Source organism: Hibiscus syriacus, unplaced genomic scaffold (genome assembly GCF_006381635.1).
Source record: "Hibiscus syriacus cultivar Baekdansim isolate YM2019G1 unplaced genomic scaffold, ASM638163v2 tig00111096_pilon, whole genome shotgun sequence".
NCBI classification, from domain to species: Eukaryota; Viridiplantae; Streptophyta; class Magnoliopsida; order Malvales; family Malvaceae; genus Hibiscus; species Hibiscus syriacus.
This window is the reverse complement of record NW_024062981.1, coordinates 604,822-627,033: the sequence shown is the minus strand read 5'-3', so window position 1 is coordinate 627,033 and position 22,212 is coordinate 604,822. Positions and strand designations below refer to the sequence as shown.

The following is a 22,212-nucleotide window of genomic DNA, read 5'->3' as shown; positions in this document are numbered from 1 at the left end:
CTTGCTTTTGGCTTGATTAATCAAATTCTGGGGCTGCTTGCTTTTATTTTCCTAGAGATTGTGTTATTGGTTACTTTCTGTGATTATTTTAGTGTTATCATTTCATTCTGCTTTTTGAAATCAAGTAAAGCTGTCTTCCTTCTCCTACAATCAATCACAGAATGAGAATAAAATCTTCGGATTTTCTTTTTCTTGTAGTGGAATAAATATTAAAAAAAATAAATTTTTTACTTTATGAGAATTAAAAACAGGGAGAATCAATTCTTTGTGAATGCAGCCCTGCATCTGTTTGATCATAAATTGAGGTCTAACACTGGTTTTCCGTGGCAATAAAAAAACAAGATCAAACTAGTTTGAAAAAACTTATGCTGCAAACATTAAAATTGTATAGTCAAGAAATGAATGAAAAGCATAGTTGCCTCTGTTTTCTAATAGAAACTAGTGCATATTAATATCCACATCTAAATGAATTATGATCACTGTGGTAGTGAGGGTGACGATGGTAGCGGCGGTCACATTGGTGGCAGCCTAACATATCTTCCTAACCGCAGTCCTCGGAAATCGCTAAACGTTCTTGTTTCGACATTACTAGTCTTGCCGAACCAACGAAGCAAGTACGTGTTTCTTCTTCCTCACGCCATGTTGTGAGCGATGCCAAGAAAATGTGCCTTTGGACCCTTCTGAAACATGATCCTTTACATCACTATCACCATTAGATTCATCGGTAAAACAACACTTTCGGTTAATCTCCCCTTGTTTAGGAAGAGAACGACCAGCGACTCGTTTCGAAGGTCGAGATTCTTCTCATAGGAGTAAAGCTCGGCCTTTTTGCCAAGCTTTTCCAATATCGTGACGATGAGTATCGATGGTTGCACAGTGCCCCGAACAGACACGAGCCCATTTTCAGCATCTATATCGATGTCAGACACATGTAGATGAAAAAGCGTTGGTCTTTTTAGGATTCAAAAGGATAATATCAATAATCTTTCAATGAGAGGAAACATACCATTGATTTTCTGCAAAATTTTCTTCACTTTCTCGGGACGTGTTGAACAACACTGGATATTCACTTTCAGAACACACGTCTGAAAACGAAGATTCAAAAACATGTAAAACCGTGAAAAAATAATGGGTATTACACAGATACATACATGTAAAGAAGAATACCGGGATATTCAGATCATCTTCCATTGGAACTGACATTCCATAAAATCAAGGTGTGTAAATGCAGAACTTCAAGGAGTAAATTGGTGATCATATTCATGGGTTAGACAGTCAATTTTATTTTAGGATTTGATTATGGTGACTGCTGTGTGTGTGATGGTGAGCTGTCCCACTTGGTTTTGGAAACCCAAATAGCATGATTTTGTTGAGTGTTCATTTTTGTCATTTTAGCTTAGACAGCAGAATATTATCAGGTTAGATCAGAACTTCAAGGAGTAAAATTGGTGATCATATTCATGGGTTAGACAGTTTTTTTTATGGATTTGATTATGGTGACTGCGTGTGTGTGATGGTGAGCTGTCCCACTTGGTTTTGGAAACCCAAATAGCATGATTTTGTTGAGTGTTCATTTTTGTCATTTTAGCTTAGACAGCAAGAATATTATCAGGTTAGATCAATCATGTGGTGTCATTAAAAAAAGGGATAATTACGTATTTAATATTTAAATTATCAATTTTGATCCGTTTTAATACATAAACTTTTAGTTTTTTTAAAATCATACCCAACATTTAATTTTTTTTATTTTAATACATCGCCGTAAAAAAATTAACGACGCTGCAATTTTTATGGGTAAATTAAATAACTCATCACTCAACTATCTTCTCACTCCTATTTTAGTACTAAAGTTTAAAAAAATTTCAATTTAACTACTCAACTTTCAAATTGCTCATATTTAATCACTTTAATTTATTTTATTAAAATTTTTGTGACTGATATTTTTTATTAATATAATTAAAAATGAATTGAAAGTCAGTGAGATTAAATTATGAGAATTAAAAATTAAGTAATTAAAGTAAACTTTAGAAACCAAAATAAGAGTGAGAATATAGTTGAGTGATTAATGATGCAATTTATCCATAAAAAATGTCATGTGCAAATCATCGTTAAGTTTTAACGACGAGATACTAAAACGAAACAAAAACTAAACGTTAGAATTTTTGAAAATAATTAAAAATTTAGATACTAAAAATGGACTAAAACGATAATTTAAATATTAAATGTATAATTTACACTAAAAAATTAAAAGTGTTTAATTTTAGATAAAATATTATACTACAAAATATAAATCGTATCAAACTTGAATCTAAAAAACTCTAGGTGTCGGTATTTTCCCTAAATATTATTATTAAAAAGTATTTTTGAGTAAGCTTTGAAAGTTTGGTGGCTAAAATATACACTTTGTAAAAGGTTAGGGACCAAAAGTGTAATTTTGAAAAGTTATATATTTTATGAAAATTTGAATGATGATAGATAAGGGTTGAAAATATTATTTCCATATTTTAGATAAGAGAATTTTAGTACAAAACAGTGCAATTTTTCAGATTTGGTCGAATAGTGTAAATTTAATGACTAAAATGCAATTTTTGAAAATTGCATGGTCAAAGTAGAAAGTCAAATTGATTTATCCTTGACTATGAAATATTTTAATAGAGGATAATGGAATGACATTTAATAATTATCAAGATTCATTAATGGTAAAAATGAAATTTCTCATTAATTGAATTTAATATTCAATTATATTGATTTTTAAGCCAAGTGTATGATTAAATCATACTATATTATTCAAGAAAAAGAAATTTTCAGCTTCAAACTCTCTCTTGGCCGAATCCACCATAGCTCCCCAAGGTAAATTTTATTTTTATTTTTGAAGCTATATACTTGATTTTTGGATTAAGCTATTTGATAAAGAATTGATCTACATGTATCTATCATTTGATATATGTATTACATGTTGAACATGACTATTTCATGAGATTAAGAATTAGGGTTTATGTAGGGTTTATGGATTTTGAAGGATTGATGAAAGATGATTATTATGTTTTTGATGTTGGAGATTAATTCTAAGGTATGTGTGATAATTAAAATGATGTGTAAACCCTTGTAGTTGATTCGGCCATGCTAGGGTTTTAAGGAAAGATAGGATTTTTGATGCAATTTGATGTTGTGATGAATATACTAACATGAATTTGTTGTAAAGAAGTTGAATTCATGCTTGAAATTGAACAAAAAGTGTACCCTAGAGAATATGAAGCATTCGACCATATGGGAAAATTTGGGGGGAAATATTGAAAAATTTCTTATGGTCTAGAATCGATATTAGAAGTGTTCTATGTGATTTGAAGACCAATTTGGAAGCTTGAAATAGTAAAAGGTCTATTTAGCAAGTTTTGAGAATTGTGGGACATTATTACATAAATGTGCAAATTTAGGCGTTCAATGTTATTTTTTTTATATTGAAATACCGGAATTTTAAGTTAGAAAGTTGATTGGAACCTCATTATAAAATTGGTAAATTTTCATGGTGGAATTCGAAAAGTTCTATAAATTAGGGGACTTATTTGTAAGTTTGAAAATGTGTTGGTATTATTTTGAACAAGAAATTACAATGCTGGAAATTTATTTAGTATGTTGATTTTTGAGTTTAAATATTGAGTTGAGATTTTGTTGCGTTTTGTGAGTAATATAAAATTATATGCAAATAATGTGCAAGTATACACAATCGCTCAAGTAATTAAGTGATGAGTGAGCATCGTCTCCACAGGGATTGGTGGAAATTACAAAGTTTAACCAAAGAAAAGCACTACTCTATCTAATTATAGTTAGTGTTGATATGTACTAATGGATAATGTCACGACAATGGAAAGTGCATGTTGGTTGATATGGATTGAAAGTCTGATGAGGTAGCAAATGAAAATGTAGTGGCAAGAACAAATTATAATAATAAAAATGATGGAAATGTCAAGGCAATGAAAAACAGTAAAACAACAAATAAATGATAGTTTGATAATCCTCACACAACAAGCTTCCACGGGAATGAATGGTAAGGATTGATTTAAGGATGCTAAAACTTATCTCTCAGACATATTTAATCTATCTAAACTTCACTTGTTCGACAGGGTTTGCTGAAAAAGTTCCCGCTATCTCTAGTCAAAGGAACCTAATAGAATAGAATACCACGACATCTCCTCTCAGTCTCAACTATGGCAGCCTACACTATTGATAAAAACTACCCCTTTTAGTCGTTTAAATCCTATCTTAGTCTCTCTCAAGCACTAAGGGATTAGGATATAGTATTACTAGCTAGATTCAAAGCTTAAGAAAATACTACACCCCATTGCTATGTGGATCTTACTTGTGTTTCTCTCGAATACTACAAGTATTATTAGCTAAGTTTCTCTCGAACACCTAGTCGTCATCTAAGTAATGAACACTCTCATGCCTACTATAGAATGTTGGCGCCCCGAAACGCACACGTTTCATTTCCTGAGTGGTGAAGCTACGATTACTTTGGAAGACGTCGCTTACCAACTCGTTGTTCCTGTGAATGGAGCCCCGTGGTGAGGCAGAAAGTGTACAACCCCTCGACGTTGGTCTTCCAAGTTCTGGGAAAATGACTACCATCCAACGTCATGAGGGGCTATCGGGTAATGATAACATGGTTGTAGTATGAATTTGAAGTGACTAACGAGTCTATCGAGGCGGAAATTGTTTTCGCATCCCGAGCATTTCTTCTCCAAGTGATCAGAGGAATATTATTACCGAATAAATTCAGTAATCTGGTGCACACTCGGTATATGCAAATTTTGGAAGACTTGATTGTGTGTCGTAATACCAGTTGAGGCTCGACGATTCTAGCATTTCTGTATCGGGAGCTTTGCATGGATGCAATTATAACGTCGGGTTGAAAAGCTGATGTAACAGGTTGTCTGATACTTCTATAGTCCTGGGCTTGGTATTGCTTCACGTTTTTTTACGCCAATTACATATGCCCCGGTCGAATTTCCGCTGGCTGTAATGTAATTATTTAACTTCATTTATTTAACTTTTTTTAATTTCATAAATTTATTTATTATTTGTTTATAATAATTTTTTATTTTTAAATATTTTAGATGGTGTCATAAAATAACAGAAATGAAGTTGGTGGGTTCCACTGTACGAGACATACATATGATGATCGACATCATCATTCGATTTGCAGTATGATATACGAAATTACTAATACTTTTCTAATCTTTTTAACTTTATATATACTAACTTTGATATTTAATATTTACAGTTCTTTGGGCTTCCGTATCTCGACGAGGAGAACAACCATGTATTGCTGGGACAATTTTTTGAGGGGTCCCATTTATGGTGTGTCATGACGCCGTTATTGCACCAAGTTATTGTTGAGTGGCACACGGTTGATAGAGTGATGTGCCAGTTTGAGGCGTACCAGCTGATTCCTATGCAAATGGAGGTTGATATGGATGCGCTCCATACAATCGATACGCGTGGGAAACATAATGAAAATTGGTCGGCGCGAAATGCTTACTACATCGACCTATGGAATCAGCGTGAACTATCGCTCCCCCATCGTCAGAATTTACACCGCTGGACTTAGATTTCGACCATTCTCCCTATCTCCGACTTTACGAACCCTCTAAAAAAAAGACTTCACGAAGAAAATGACAAATCATATCTCACGACACCGGAAGAGAAGGCAGAATTGCAATATCATCAGGCCACATGCACCAAGTCCAAGTCAAAGTCTAAGAAGAAAGCATCATCGTCGTCTTCCACTTAAACATCTGCTACTGAAGAGTACTATTATGCATCTCAGGCTAGTTTCGATTTCTTTCCTCCATTTCATACTTTAGCCGAGACCTGATCGAATTGTGTTGAAGGTTCATGGGATGCACCGTAGTACACTCAAGCATCTTCTACAGAACATGTGGTTGCAGGTAACTGGGACCATATCCTATATGATCAACAAAGTAGCAGCCAAGTCGAAGAAGTTATAGTGATGATGGCATCAAATGTCATAAATCCATCACTGTATTTCGAAGGCGGATCGCAAAGTGTGTTGGGTACACCTCCTCTGCAATACGACGATGACGATCAAGGCCTACGACCCCGGCGTACTCGACGATCCTGCGACATTATCATTCGACCACTTTGCGGCATCGTCAAGAACTTAGAAGACAATGGATAAATTTTTATTGTAATTTTCATGTAAAATTTTATTTTTTTTAAAATTAATTTACTTTGTATTTCGTAAAATTTTAATAAATTGATTTTTTCTTTTAATTTTAATTTTGTAAATTATCCCCGGACAAACTTATCATCTTTAGGTGACGAGTTCAAGTGATCATTGATGCCCGTCTGTCCATTGAACAACGATTAGCCAACTGCTAGTTTTTTTTAATTCAAAGGTACTCGTCACCTCGATGTGATGAGTTCCATCGAATGTTTTTTATTTGATTTTATAAATTTATTTTTAAATTTTTTTAATGAACTCATCACCTCAGCATGACGAGTCATTATATCATTAAAATATTGATCCACGTGGGCCCACTACGCGTGGACCATTGAAAAATAATATCCATGGAGGTGACGAGTTCCGTTTGGACTGTAGCAAATGTCGTATTTTTCTAAATAAAGTTTGGGTAGGCCCAGTACCCTAAATATTTTACCCGCATGGTATATTGGGCTAAAAAACTCTATATGTTTTTCTTGGCCCAATGAACATGTCATTGCTCAGCTTATCTCTTTGCTTGTAAAACATCTTAAATTTAAGACTTGGTCGATCTGAAACATTGGTCACTGACAAAATTATTAAATCTTAAATTTGTAACTGTCAAATTTGTACATGGCAGAGATAGGAACCATATGGAGTTATTAATGGCTACTGTGTATTGGCGCTGATGATGCCGGAACTGGTGTTCTACATGGTCCGGTTATCGTGCTTGCTCTTGTGGTGGAGCACGGTCTTCTTGCCATGGACTATGCTATCAAAGACACCTATTAAATTACGGAATTATTCTTTACTTCCCCTGTTGGAACAAGAACCAGGATTCAAGATGGAGGCAGCTCCAGGGCAAATGCAAAATGAATTGTTAAAGGCATTGTTCATGCACTTTTTTAGCTCTGAAAACAGCATTTACTTAAATGTACAAATGCAACTCAACGCTCAAGCGCTTCTATATTCATCTTAAAATGAGTAGTAAGCAGATCAAATTTAGTTCAAATGGATCCGCATTGACTATATAACTCGATTGCAGTTGCTGTTAGAAAATGCATAAAATGCAGTAGGCAATTGGAAAGCAATTCCCAAGTGACACTTTCAACTAGATTCTCCTACCATGTGCTCTCGAGCGAAGGCTAATGCAAGTATTGATCTAAAGGAAGCCCTTGAATACAGCAGAATGCGACATTTAACTTCCATTAGAGCCCCATTAATACAAGAATCAAAGAGAACAGAGAGGAGTGGAGGCTAAGTGATTCTCAAATGATGCAGCTAATAAATTTAGAAACCCAATGTTCAAGATCACCAATATGTTAATATCAAGGTTAGTAAAATGGCCATACCTAGAGCAGTTTTAGTATGTACATAGATGCTTCAATTTCATTTCAATCGTCTTAAAAGTACACCAATCATAGAAGATATTTGCATTTCAAACGAAATGTGAAATAAATACAAGGAAAAAGAAACAACAGAATACAATAAATTCTGAGAAATAATTTTAGTGAAACTTAATGTTTTTCATCAAGCTTTAACCGGTTCGTCATCATCTTCAATATCCCAGCTCAAATCTTCAACTTCTTCAGCAGTACTCAGCCGCTTTCTCAGCTCAGTCCTATTGGCGGAGCTCAGTCTCCCACCACGAGTTCCTTTCTTATCATCAATGCTGCTGAGATCCTCAATTTCATCCCACTCAAGATCCTCCTCCTCTTCAGTCATTGAAGGATGGCTTGAAACAACTGAAAAGTCAGTGTCTTTGCCATCGCCACTACTAGATTTAGGCTCCTCATTCTTGCCCTTCCCTTCAGAAGCTACTTTCTCAACAGATTTCGCCACTGAATCATCCTTGCAATCCTCCTCCTCCAAACAAACTTTCTTAGACACCACATTGCCACCACTTGATTCATCGTCATTTCCCTTCATTTCCACTCGCAGTTCATCGATCCGATTATTTTCCTTCAAATTTTCAGCAACTTGATCCTTACTCTCCAATACAATACCTTTTTCAGCTTTCTGTTCCACAGTTCCATCGTTCTCATTCTTCTCCACATCTTCTTGCTTCTTTAAAGTCGCCTTCGTCATTACATTTATGTCATCCACCTCTTCTTCATCCTCATCAACATCCCAACTCAACTCCTCTTCTTCTTCCCTTGAAATTGCTCTCTTAACAAGCTTAACCCTCGTATCCTCAGCTTGCTTAAGCTTAAAAACCCTATAAAAATATCTATACCAAAACGTCTCGTGATCAACCCCTTTCGAAACACCGACAACCCTTTTATAAACACTCACCATCTCTCCATTCTCTCCCATCAATCTCTCCATCTCTTCCTTTTTATCTACCAAATCAAACCCAGACTTCCACTTCTTATAATCCTCCAAATCCTCTGGCTCTTCAATATAAGTATTAGTATCTCCTTGAATTGCCCTTACTTGAGCATCGAACCGACTGTACCGTTTCGAGTTCAAGCTCCGCTGAGCAATCTGACTTTTGTCCTTGCTATCGGAAGAAGAGGAATCAAATTCGTTATCGGCAGCTAGAATTGCCTCCTTGCCTTGGTTTATGATCTGGGCCGTACCCTTTATCACCGTGTTCCCGAACTAATCAATGACTTGCCCTACGTGCCCTAGCGAGCCTTGAGCTACCTCGATTTCTTTTTTGAGACCCACCCCGAATTCTTCGAGATCGCGACGGTAAGTTTCGATTACGGATTCGGATCTGGTTGCTATCGTTTTGAACAGACCACCGAAACTCCAACCAGTAGAGTTAGGGTCGGAATCTGAAAATTTGGGGAACGAATCAGGGGTGGAGTATTCGGCTCTGGGAGTATCGGAATCCGGTTGGAGTTGGGGTTTAGGAGGATCTGGGTCATCGGCGAAAACTGATTTGAAGAAATCCATGATGAAAATTAGGGTTCTGTGTTAAGAATTGACTGGGATTTGGGGGATTAATTTCAGCAAGACACGAAAAAAAGAGGGAAATGTGAACATTATGGGAAAATACCAAAGCTTTTTGTAAATTTTGTTTAATATGTGAAAATTATGGGAAATGTGAAAATTTTGTAAATACCAAGTGCATACCATTAAATTTAATTTAATAAGTTAAAAATATAATTTTTTTTTATAAATCTATTATTTTTTAAAAATATATAAATTTTGAACTATTACTTTTTAAATTTTTAGATTCATCGATGTGAAGTGGTCTCAAAAGAGGATGAGGGTCTACGGTTGTAAATGAGACGAGACAGATCGCGATCTACTCAGAATCGATTTGATCAAGGTCAATAAATACTCGGATCGAATAGACTCGACTCGAGTTCATAACGAGCCAAACGAGCTACTTGATATTCAACTCGAAAAACTCGTGAACAGCTTGAAAATATAATATATTAAGATTTTTTAAAATAAATTATTAATAATATTAACATTTATGTATTGATTTTTTTAAAATACATTAAGATTTTTATGTATTTAAGGTTCATGTTCGAGTTTGAGTTTGAGCCTTCAATCGAGTTAAGTTTAAGATTTTTTTTTCATTTCGATCATTTTCGAACTGCTCACGAGCTTCAGTTCAGAATTTCGAGTTCGAGTCGAGCTTGAAAATTTTAATTTTGTGAGTTTTCGAGTCGAGTCGAGCTCTATTTCAGAGTTTTCAAGTCGAGTCAAGCTCAACAATACTCAAACTTGACTCGGCTCGTTTACACCCCTAGGGTCTGTTTCTTGTTGGTTCTCACCATGAACCGGACCCGCTCAGTTCTAAAGACCTTTGGGTTCAGGATATTGTTTGCTTGTAATAAAAGTTTAACTACCATTTTAATCCCTTTACTATGTTGAAATGAGAAATTTAATCATTCCAATTTAATTTTGTATAATTTGAGTTTTATAATCTCATATCACATAACTTGGAATTTATTACTTTCACATATTTTCATGATCTTCGTTCGAGCAATGCTTAATAGAGATAATTCTTTCTGTAAAATACGCATTTAATATCTAAACTATTAATTTTGATCAATTTTAATACATTTTTTTTCAAAATCATACTTAAATTTTAATTTTTGTTTCATTTTAATACCACCGTTAAAATCTTTAGTTTTTATTTCATTTTAGTGCCTCATTCAAAATTTAAAGTTAAGTTTTGAAAAAATTAAAAATTTAGTAGTAAAACAGACCATGCGTTAAGTTTTTAACAGTGAGATACTCAAATAAAATAAAAACTAAACGCTAAATATAATTTTGAAAATTTGAAAATTTAGGTACTAAAATAGATCAAAACTGATAGTTTAGGTACTAAATACGTAATTTATCCTTCTTTCTTTGGGGTTTCGAGGAATGGGAGATTTCATTTGATTATGAATGTGAAACGACATGAAAATAGAAAATGGATTCAGAATTCCAACGAGTGGAGAAATATACGAAAGCTAAGCTGACTAATCTTTATGTAATTGTAATGTAATCTCTGCTCGGAAACGGGGAAGGCCCCATGACAGTGTTTATGAAGTACTATGGGAGGAGGTCGGTATTCGAAAATTAGATGACACAAACAGCGGATTGGATCGATTATTTCACGTTACACTCACCGTAAAGGCTCTAGAACAATTGATCAATGAACTTGATCTTGGGCGTTGATGTTCCCATCGTTAAAGCTCATCATGAGGTTCTTGAAAGTACTGCTCATCCCAATAATATGGGAACTTCAACTTTGTTGCAGTGTGAGGCATGACCAATCTTCATATATGAACCTAAATGCAGATTTGAAACAAAAGAAAGAAAGCATCCTCAACATTCATGAAAGAGAGAAGAACGAAAAGAATCACAAGGAATGTATTTCCAGTTCTCACAAGGGAATTTGTTGAAACTATACTGTTTTCGGGTGAAATGATGAACAAATCTTACCCAATAATGTTCTCTAGATTCAATTTCGCATATAGTAAACTTGAGCAGCACCTTTATGTTGTGAAATAAACGAGTAACGAGTAATTTCCCTATAATCAGATTAGTGAGAATGTGAAATAAAAGCGGAAAAATAATACCCGAAATTAATAACGGAGTTCAGCCAATTTTGCTTACGTCTCCGGACTGCTGCAGATCTTTTACTAAGAGAAAATTTACAGGTGTTTACAAAACACTCACTACTCACAAGAAAGCTCTCTAGTATTGGGAGAAAGAAAATGATTTTGGAATGATTTTGAAACTAAATGGGTTAGGATATTTATAGTTGAAGCTTAAGGACTAATCTTATAAATACCCTAAAATACAATGACTAATTGTGTGATTTTACCCGTTTCAAAATTAAGCAATTGCTGCACCGAAATTTGACAATATCTGTGCACTTTCGGTACAACCCCCTTTTGATTGTGTAGCCCCTTTTCTTGACTTTTCATTTCTTAACTTTCAACAATCCCCCACTTGAAGACTGATTTTAATCTGTCTTCACACCTCGATCAATGCAGCAACATTCCTGGTCCTGTTATTCTAGCATGCCAACTGAAGCTGAACACAACTTCAGTTTGTCCGTAGTCACCGTCTTTGTCAACATGTCTGCAGGATTTTGAGTCCACTGATCTTTTCAAGTTTCAAAATCCCATCATCCAGAAGAGACCGTATAAAATGATATCTTAATTGTATGTGCTTCGTTCTGGAATGAAAAGACGGATTCTTTGCTAGATGTATAGCACTTTGACTGTCGCAATACAAAACATTGTTCTCTTGTTTCTTGCCTAACTCTTCCAAGAAACTTTGGAGCCAAACCATCTCCTTGCTGGCTTCTGTAACATCGACATATTCTGCTTCAGTTGTGGAGAGAGCAACTATCTTCTGTAGTTGAGAAACTCAACTCACTGCAGTACCTCCCAGAGTATAGACATACCCGTAGTGCTCTTTCTAACGTCAACATTTCTGGCTAAGTCAGCATCTACATAGCATGTCGGAAAAGTATCTCCACCTTTGAAACAAAATGTTTTGTTTGTAGTACCTCGCAGATATTTGAGGATCCATTTGACAGCTTCTCAGTGTATCTTGCCTGGATTATTCATGTATCTACTAACAGCTCCCACTGCATGTGCAATATTTGGTCTGGTACAAACCATGACATACATCAGACTTCCAATTACTGAGGCATACGACACCTTCACCATGTGTGCACGTTCTTCCTCCGTCTTTGGTGACTGTTCTTTGGAAAGTCTGAAATGAACACCTAAAGGTGTACTCATTGGTTTAACATCTTGCATATTGAACCAGGAGACTACTTTGTTGACGTACTCAGCCTGTGATAACATCAAAGTCCTCAACTTTGTGTCTCTCTTGATCCTCATCCCAAGAATCTGCTTTGCAGCGCCCAGATCCTTCATAGCAAACTGCTTCGACAATTCTTACTTCAAGGGTATAATCTCTTGCATGTCTGATCCTGCAACGAGCATGTCATCAACGAACGTACAACAATAAAATAATGAAGCTATTGTCGAACCTCTTGATGTAGCAACAATGATCTGCTTGGCATCTGGTAAAACCACTGCTACCCATGAAACTATCGAACTTCTTGTACCACTGTCTAGGAGTTTATTTTAAACCATACAAACTCTTCTGCATACTAGGTTTTTCTTGCTTGTCTTTATAAAGCCTTCTGGCTGCCTCATATAGATTTCTTCCTCCAAATCAGCATAAAGGAAAGCTGTCTTTACATCTAACTGCTCAAGATGTAAATTCTCTGCATCTACAATTTGCAACACCAGTCTGATTGTAGACAATTTTACGATTGGAGAGAATTTCATTGTAGTCAATACTTTCTTTCTGTTGAAAACCTTTGACAACCAATCTCGCTTTGTAGCGTTTGCTCGCATCATGATCTTTGATAATGTAAATCCACTTGTTGTGGAGCGCTTTCTTTCCTGGTGGTAATTCAGCTAATTGCCATGTCTGATTTGATATAAGCGAGTCCATCTCATATTTCATGGAAACTCCCACTTGACTGAATCCTCCACTTGCATTGCTTTATCATATCACTCTGATTCACCATTGTCAGTCAGCAACAAGTAGTGCAAAAGAAGGATAATATCGTTGGGTTGGTTTAAGAATTCTGGATGAGCGTCTCAGTTCTGGTGTGTCTGGTTCTTCTTGAACTGCTTTAGGATTGATCTGAACATCATTTCCAGAAATCTCCTCAAACTCAGCAAATTCATTTGTTTCAGCTTCGGTATTGGAGCTACTTGATTCTACAATTGATATGTCTTTGTACATCACATTCTCATTCAAAATGACATCTCTGTTTTGATGATCTTCGATTTTCGTAATCCCAAAACCGGTAATCGAACTCATTACCGCCATAACAAAAAAAAAGGCACATTTGTTGGACTTAGCATCAAGTTTACTTCTTTCAGCAGAGTCTATGTGTACATAAGAAATACAACCAAACACTCTTAAGTGTGAAAGGTTTATTTCTTTCTTGCTCCAAACTTCCTCTGGTATTCCGCTATCTAAGGGAACTGAGGGCCCACGGTTGATCAGGTAAGATACAGTGTTGATAGCTTCAGCCCATAGCAATTTATGCAAGCCGACGTGTATCCTCATGCTTCTGGCATGTTCATTCAGAGTTCTGTTCATGCGCTCTGCTACGCCATTCTGCTGCGGTGTCATGGGAACTGTTCTCTCCATCTTGATCTCATTGTTTGCGCAAAATTCTCTGAATCTACTATTTTTGTACTCTCCTCCATTATCAGACCTCAACCGCTTGGCTTTCAAACCAGTCTCGTTTTCCACCATGGCATTTCATTTTCTGAAGGTATCAAAGACTTCTGATTTCTTCTTCAGAAAATAAACCCACACATTCCTTGTAGAATCATCGATGAAGGTGACATAATATAATGAGCATGCAAGAGATGGAACCGGAGATAATCCCTATACATCAGTATGAACCAACTCTAACTTTTCAGCCTTGGGTGTCTTACCAATCTTTGCAAAACTGACTTTCTTTTGTTTGCCAAAGATGCAATCCTCGCATAGTCCGACATCTACATTCTTTAGATCCGACAACTTCCATTTTGACAAAAGTGTCTCATCAATTTCTCGTTCATATGACCAAGCCTTTGATGTTATAGGTTTGATTTTCCATCAGCATCTGCTCCAGCAATGATATTCTCTAAGTTTGATGTTACATAGAGAGTACCAGTCTTCTTACCACGAGCAATGAAGAGTGCTCTTTTAGTAATCTTCCATTCACAGCCTGAAAAGGTTGTGTTATATTCTTCTCCATCAAGTTGTCCTACAAAAATCAAATTTCTTTTGAGGCCAAGAATATGTCTCACTCCTTTCAGTATCCAGGTGGTCTGGTTTGACAACTTTAATCGGATGTCTCCTTTTCCGACGATCTTTAAGGTTTCATCATCAGCTAGATGAACCTTCCCAAAATCACCATTGACATAGTTCTCCATGATTTCTCGATATAGGGTGTAGTGGAAAGATGCCCTTGAATCCAAGATCTATGATTCAATCGGAGTGTTGACACTTAGAATCATGACATCACTTGTCTCCTCTGTCATTTGGCATATTCTTGTGCACTGGTATATTTCTTCAGTGCTCGACAATCTCTTTTAAAGTGACCATTCTTGCCACAATTATAACAGGTAAAATTTTCTTTCCTGTTCTTGATTTGCCCATTCTGGATTTCGATATGCCACGATTTGAATTTCTTTATGAAGTTCTCCCTCTGGACTCCGTGTGCAAGGCTGAGGAGGTTGATACTTCACCCGATTCTCTCCGTCGAATTTCTTCGTTTAATACCAGATTCTAAACATCGTCGAATTTTAATTTGTTGTTTCCCGACAAACTGCTGACTGTTGTAACAGTAGCATTCCAACTGTCTGGTAGAGATGATAAGAGAAATAAAGCTCGAACTTCATCATCGAATTCAATTTCCACTGAACTCAACTGGGTTGTGATTGTGTTGAGTTCATTTAGGTGTTGTGCCATCGATGCCCCTTCCGTCATCCGCAAATTGAATAATCGCCTCATCAAGTGCACTTTGTTTGAGGCCGATGGCTTCTCATACATACTGGAGAGAGCCGCCATAAGACCCGCTGTGGTATTTTCCTTTGCTATGTTGAAAGTAACATTTCGGGACAATATCAGTCGGATAACTCTGAGGGTTTGTCTGTCGAGAAGAGTCCAATCTTCATTCTTCATGCCCTCTGGTTGCTTTCCTAAGAGAGGTTGATATAGATTTTTCTGGTACAAAAATCTTCAATCTGCATATTCCAAAAGCTAAAGTCTGCACCATCGAACTTCTCAATTTTCACCTCCCCTTCGTCTGCAGCCATCGCTCCCACTCGAATCTGGCTTCGTTTGGATTGTTTCTGACAATTCTTGCAAACCACCATGTATTAGAACACCTCCGTCAACAAATTCGTATCGCATACAAAATTTTACTATTCACAAAATTTACTATTCATGTGAATAGTAACCTCGTAAAAAATTGACAAAATTCACAACCAAAAGCTCTGATTACCAGTTGTTGGGAAATAAACGAGTAACGAGTAATTTTCCTATAACCAGATTAGTGAGAATGCGAAATAAAAGCAGAAAAATAATACTCGAAATTGATAACGGAATTCAGCCAATTTCGCTTACGTCTCCGGACTGCTGCAGATCTTTTACTAAAAGAGAAAATTTACAGGTGTTTACAAAACACTCACTACTCACAAGAAATCTCTCTAGTATTGGGAGAAAGAAAATGATTTTGGGATGATTTTGAAGCTAAATGGGTTATGGTATTTATAGTTGAAGCTTAAGGACTAATCTTATAAATTCCCTAAAGTATAATGACTAATTGTGTGATTTTACCAGTTCCAAAATTAAGCAATTGTTGCACCAAAATTTGACAATATCTGTGCACTTTTGGTGCAACCCCCTTTTTGACTGTGTAGCCCCAATTTCTTGACTTTTCATTTCTTAGCTTTCAACACTTCAATCATGCAGGAGACATTATCAGTTGGGATTTCAATCATGATGCATGTATGCTAAAATAGTTGTTCACTTTCTTAAACGATTAGACAAAAATGGATTATGTTCTGAGAAAGTATTATGGATCGCGATTTCGAGCCATTTCTTCATTTCTCTTAAATTAATAAAGGATGGTTAAGCTTCAAGGCAAGTAAAATCCCATCTCGATGTACTCGACTATAGCAGCTTTAATGACTAAGAGATCAAGGCAAAGCCGTTCTAGAATGGGTGCTTTCAGTTTGTTTATTTTAAGGCTCGATCGATGCCATTATAAACTAGCATGCACTAACCACGAAAAGATACGATGCAAAAGTGTCAACCAACAAACACTTGGAAGGGTGAGGCCATAGACAACATCTATGGCTTTCAACTCGAAAAATATAATTAGACAACTATAAAAAATGGCGAAAATGTTGAAGGCTGGAGAAAATTTGCATACACTTTGATAGGAGGCTGAGATATTATCACAAGCATCTGCAAATCCTTGTGTTCGTTTGTATTCCAGACCTGCAATGAAGATGAAAAACAATTCAAAATCGAGGAATGCCTATGAGTATTGAAATTCATCAAAGTCTGTCAAATAATTGGATCATCTATTCATCTTATTACAGGCTTATCCCAAGACAAAATTTGAGATTTCTAGGCTTTTTAATATCATCACATTAATAATTTGGCGAATACTCTTACCTGGTGGACATCATTGACAGGTATATGAAATGTGCTATTCGAATATATAAAGTGCTCCTCTGGTTTTCCAGGGGACTTATATGAACTTGAGGAAAGATATAGGGTGCCACTCCCTTTGAGAACAACAAAAACTCTTCACACGAGTGCCGATGGATCGGTGTGCTTGACCCCAGTGCAAATGTTTGAAGCCAAACTTCAACCTAAGAAAAAAAAATCCAAAAAATTATCACATCCATAATCCAACCATAGAAGCAGAGATGGATGAGGGAAGACCGCCCCTCTAGAATTTTTTAATTTTAAATAATAATTATTTTCTTTATATTTTCTATTAAAAATATAATTTCGACCTCCGAAATATGTCACCATAGTTTTATTAAATATAAAATTCGCTCCGACATAAAATCATGCATCCCACTTGCATGCAAGTAGATTCAACATCTATTCGCCTACTACATGAAATCGAAAACATTTCTAAAAAAAGTTTATGACAATTTATATCATAAATCTAAAAGAACATCAAAAAACAAAGTGTATGCAATCAACATACTTCTTTCAATCCGTGCAAGAGTGAACCAGCAACAGTTATATGGGATAGACCTCCTCTTCCATAGTTATCCTGTGGGAGTTTAGCAATGTTCCTCACCAGAGGTAACCCTGTATAAAAAAAAACAATATCATTTCACACGAAATCAGCCATTAAAGAAAAGCATGGAAAAGAAAACTGAAGAATTCCTGGTAATCTTCTTAAATAACTCGCCTCATATCCAATAAATAAATCAATCAAATATAGCCCATAAAAGGCTAATAAACTGCTGCAACCTCCACTATGGTGCAAACTAAGACAGCCCAGTATGAAAACTGGGAAAATTGGTGAAAGATCGAATCATTAAAACATACCCAGAAATCAGATTGAGTGGAAAATGTTACCTTTGATGAAGCAATGAGAAGCTTCGAGAGTTTGAAAGAGTGGAACCAAGTTTAAGAAAAGGAAGAAGGAAACGAAGCAAAGTCCAACCATCGTCTCTTGTTTACTCTCTGGCTGAAGCCTGCAATTGGTCTTTTATTTCTCCATTAAAAGAAGTTATAATGAACTGATCTAAGGGCCCAAAGCCCAAAGAGTCTTCCAATTTGGCCATGTCATCACTACCCACCCCATGAAAAAAATATACTGTAAATTTATTAAACGAAAAAATATAAAAAAATATTTTATATTTATTTAATTAAATGAATGAACATGAATAAATAACTCATTATTATAGTCATCAACGTTTGATAATATATTTATTTATATCGTTTAAATGTATTCACATGTGCATTTCTCACTCAATAAGTCACTATCCTTTTAATTTCACCATAAATTGGAAGAAAAAACTAAAATATTTAAATTTATGTTTGTTTACATTCATTAGCATTTGTTTATGTTCATTTTTATTCGTTTATCGTTTTAACGAATGAACACGAACAAATTACATTTTTTAATGAACGGACACTAACAAAAAAAATTTATTTATTACGTTATTATGTTTGTTCATTTGTTTGATTAAAATTTAAATGAACAAACATGAACATGCTATCATTCATGTTTGTTTGGTTTGTATACATATTGGTGATCAAAATAAAAGTATGAATGAACATTAATAATGTTTTTGTCAAATATTTTTTTAATGAAGTACCAAAATTGGAGAGGAGATACATTGGTCACTAATTGTGTAGTTTTCACTTATTATATTTCTTCAGCTTCTCTTAAATCTTCTCCCACCACTACTCTCTCATTGTCTACTGTCGCCGGCCGCCGGTATCCAATTTTCACTACAAACTCTCATTGCCCTTCTCTTTTCACGCTATCAGATCGGGTTTCAAAAAAATCCCTTAAAAGCTTAGATCTACGACCAAAGTGGCAGCTTTCACCTCACTAAAAGCTCCATTTCCGCCGGTCCAAACGAAATCCTTTCATAGTATGCTGATATTCTTCCCTTAATCTCTCCCTTTATATAACATGAGCACAGAAATATCTTAAAATTGCTTGTGACCGATTCTCTCTCAGTTTTTTTTAATTGAAGCTCGTTTCAGTGGGTATTTTTTGTATCATGTATTTCTCTCAGTATGAGTATAATTTTTTTTCTTATTTGAATCCTATTTTATATAGTTAACTTCTTCTTGTTGGTGGTTGTTCATTAGCGTATTTGTTAATGGCTGTTCATCGGAGTATTGCATGATGTAATTTGCTTTGGAGTTAAACCGTGTCATCAGTTTGATTTTCATTTTCATTTCCATTACCATTAGCTTCTTCTTCTTCTTCTTCTTCTTCAAGTACAGATTTTGATCGAATTTTCCCATGTTCATACAGGATTTGTTGAGAGAGAGTCAACTTTAGAGGACATTAGATCGTTTCTTATTGTTGTTCATAAGATGAATGAAAAGAATGATAGTGATGGTGGTGTTGCTTATAAAGTAGGGACTTGTTCTATTTCACCTCATGAAAAATGTAGTAAGAACAAGAGAAAATTAGATGATCCCTCTTTAGAGTGTCCGGTTATGCTTCCTTTGTCGATGAGTGAATTCCCTCCTTACGAATTAGCTCCGGAGATATTTCGAGGCCCTATAGTTGGACCATTTGAGGTAGGTTCCTCTATGGGATCCCTTAGAGGAGATTTTGTACCTGCTGATTGGGATGATCCGGTATCTTGTCAGCTCGAGGAGTTACTTTTATCTAATTTGCTCACGATTTTCCGGAATGCAATTAAAAAGATTGTAGAGTGTGGGTTTAAGGAGGAGGTCGCGGAAAAGGCAGTTTCAAGGCACCCACTCTATCAAGGGGGTAAAAATCTTGTGTCAAATGTTGTGAATGATGCTTTGGCTTCCTTGAAGGAAGGGATAGAAGGTGATATTTCAAGTTATCTGTTTGAGGATTTCAGCAGCTAGTGGTGTATACGACGCTGGAGATGATTAGTGTGCTTAGAGAGGTTCAACCATGTCTATCTATTTTGGAAGCAATGTGGTGGTTGTTAATGTTTGATCTTAACATTTCGGTTGCATGTGAAGTGGAAGGAGAAATATTCCGAAATTTAGGTTGTATGGAAGTCTCAGGAGAGAGCTCCTCTGATTCTAACCCTAAGATGAGATCTGAAACAGATAATCCTGAAACCGTTATTCCTATCTCGAATGAGCCCAGTGTTACAAAACCATCATTCTCCTATCAGAATTACCAGCCTGAAGCACTCAAATTTGGAAGTTTCCCTAACTTACCTAAACCCGAAACTTTTCATGCTTCTGAAGGGCTGACACCAGAGAAAAAGTTTTTGGCCTCTACGAGTGCTTCTAGGGATAATGTCTTGATTACATCGATCTCTAAAGAAAAAGCAGTGAGTAGTAGAAAGTGGGGCTCCAAAAAGGAACTAACTGCACTACGGCAAAAGTCCTTCAACATGGAAATTAACAGGTCTGCTTATTTGAAAGGTTTTAGAGCTGCCAAACTGGCTGCCTCTGGCAGTGTTGTTGAAAAGAGAATGAAGTCCCTATCTGATTTACCAGCTGTGCATATGAAAATTCCGTCATCAAAAATAGTTATGGAGGCCAGAGCTTTAGCTGATGAAAGTCATCATGTTTCAACTAATTCTTCACCTGATTTAATTGTGGCAGACGACTCTTCAACATTGCTGACTAAGGGTACTAAATCTGTAGCTCCAACCACAAATACCAGGTGCGCTTCATCATTATCTTTGGAAAATAAACCTGTTTCAAAGTCTGAAGTAGGAACTTCAAAATCTTCTAAGACACCAGAACACGGTTTAGAAAAGAAAGCTGCTCCAAAGGCCGAAGGCAGCTCTCCTGTGTCTTCTAAGCCCATTGATTACTATGCTGGAATTCCATACAATGATTCTCTAGGAAAATACATCCCGCAAGATGAGAAGGATGATATGATTTTGAAGCTTGTTCCAAGGGTAGAGGAACTGCGTAATGAAGTAGATAGTTGGACTCAATGGACCAATCAGAAGGTCATGCAAGCTGCCGGCAGGCTTAGCAAGGACCAAGCCGAACTTAAATCACTGAGGCAAGAGAAGGAAGAAGCAGAGCAGCTCAAAAGGGAAAAGCAAATCATGGAGGAGAACACCATGAAGCGGTTGTCTGAGATGGAGCTTGCCTTGAACAACACAACTGGTCAGGTTGAGGACGCTAACTCTACTGTTCAGAAGCTGGAGGTGGAACATTCCATGCTGAATATGCAGATGGAGGCCGCTAAATCAAAGGCTACAGCATCGGCTGCAAGTTGTCGAGAAGCATTGGAGAGAGAACAGAAGGCACTCAAGCATGTTCAGTCATGGGAAGGACAGAGAAGCTTGCTTCAGGAAGAGGTTGCACTGGAGAAGCAGAAGGCAGCAGAGCTGCAAAAGAAAGTAGGCAAGGCTAAAATTATCTACAGACAAATTGAGGTATGATTCGCCTGGTTATAAACATTCCATCTTCATGTATAGCTTGATGCATGAAGAGGTATAGAGAAGTGCACTTAGCTGTTTATACCCTTAAATAGATTAATTCTATTTACACTGTATTTTTCTCATGAGAGAGGGTGAAAAGTTGCAGATGACATGGAAAGAGGAGAGGATGGCAAAGGAGAAAGTCCTTGCACAAGCTGCCTCCATACGAAAGGAAAGAGAACGTCTTGAAGCTGCAGAAAAGTGGAGGAGGATAAGATTAAACTGAAAGCAGAAAAAGATATGCAGAAATACGGGGAGGAGATAAAAACGCTTGTGGCCAAGTTATCTGAATTGAAGACAAAGCTGGATTCATCAAAAATAGCTGCACTTCGAGGAGGCATTGGTGGTGGCAATATCCAGTGCTCTTCTGTCAATGAGGTGAATCACATTCCAAGCTTCTCTAAGAGGGTGGTTGACATCAAGGATTATTCTGGGAGCAGGAGTTTGAAACAGGAGCGTGAGTGCGTCATGTGCTTATCAGAAGAGAAGCTAGTGGTATTCCTTCCATGTTCTCATCAGGTCCTATGTGTCAAATGCAATGAGCTCCACGAGAAACAACGGATGATTGACTGCCCCGCTTGTAGGACCCTGATCGATTGTCGCATATGCGCACGTTTTGCTAAGCCACAGGCTATGGCTCTCTGATTCTTTTTGCTTGGTTAAGACCAGTGAGTTAATGGCGGATAGCTTAAAAGGAGCTCGGAGAAGTCCCCTTGTGCTTTTTGTTTTGTTTTAGGGCCTTTTGAATAGTTTATACCAGCAGCTCAAAAGTATGAAAACGATTTAAAGAAAAAAATTATTTCTTACAGCCCTCTAATGTAGTTTGCTCTT

The 22,212-nt window shown here is 36.4% G+C and overlaps 3 pseudogenes; 1 reads left to right on the top strand and 2 right to left on the bottom strand.

Moving 5' to 3' along the window:
* Positions 1-7,645: 7,645 nt before the first annotated feature.
* LOC120152921 lies at positions 7,646-9,217 on the bottom strand (annotated as a pseudogene).
* A 1,649-nt stretch (positions 9,218-10,866) lies between these two features.
* On the bottom strand, positions 10,867-17,942 carry LOC120152935 (annotated as a pseudogene).
* Positions 17,943-18,726: 784 nt separating this feature from the next.
* Positions 18,727-22,180, top strand: LOC120152964 (annotated as a pseudogene).
* The last annotated feature ends 32 nt before the right edge of the window (positions 22,181-22,212 follow it).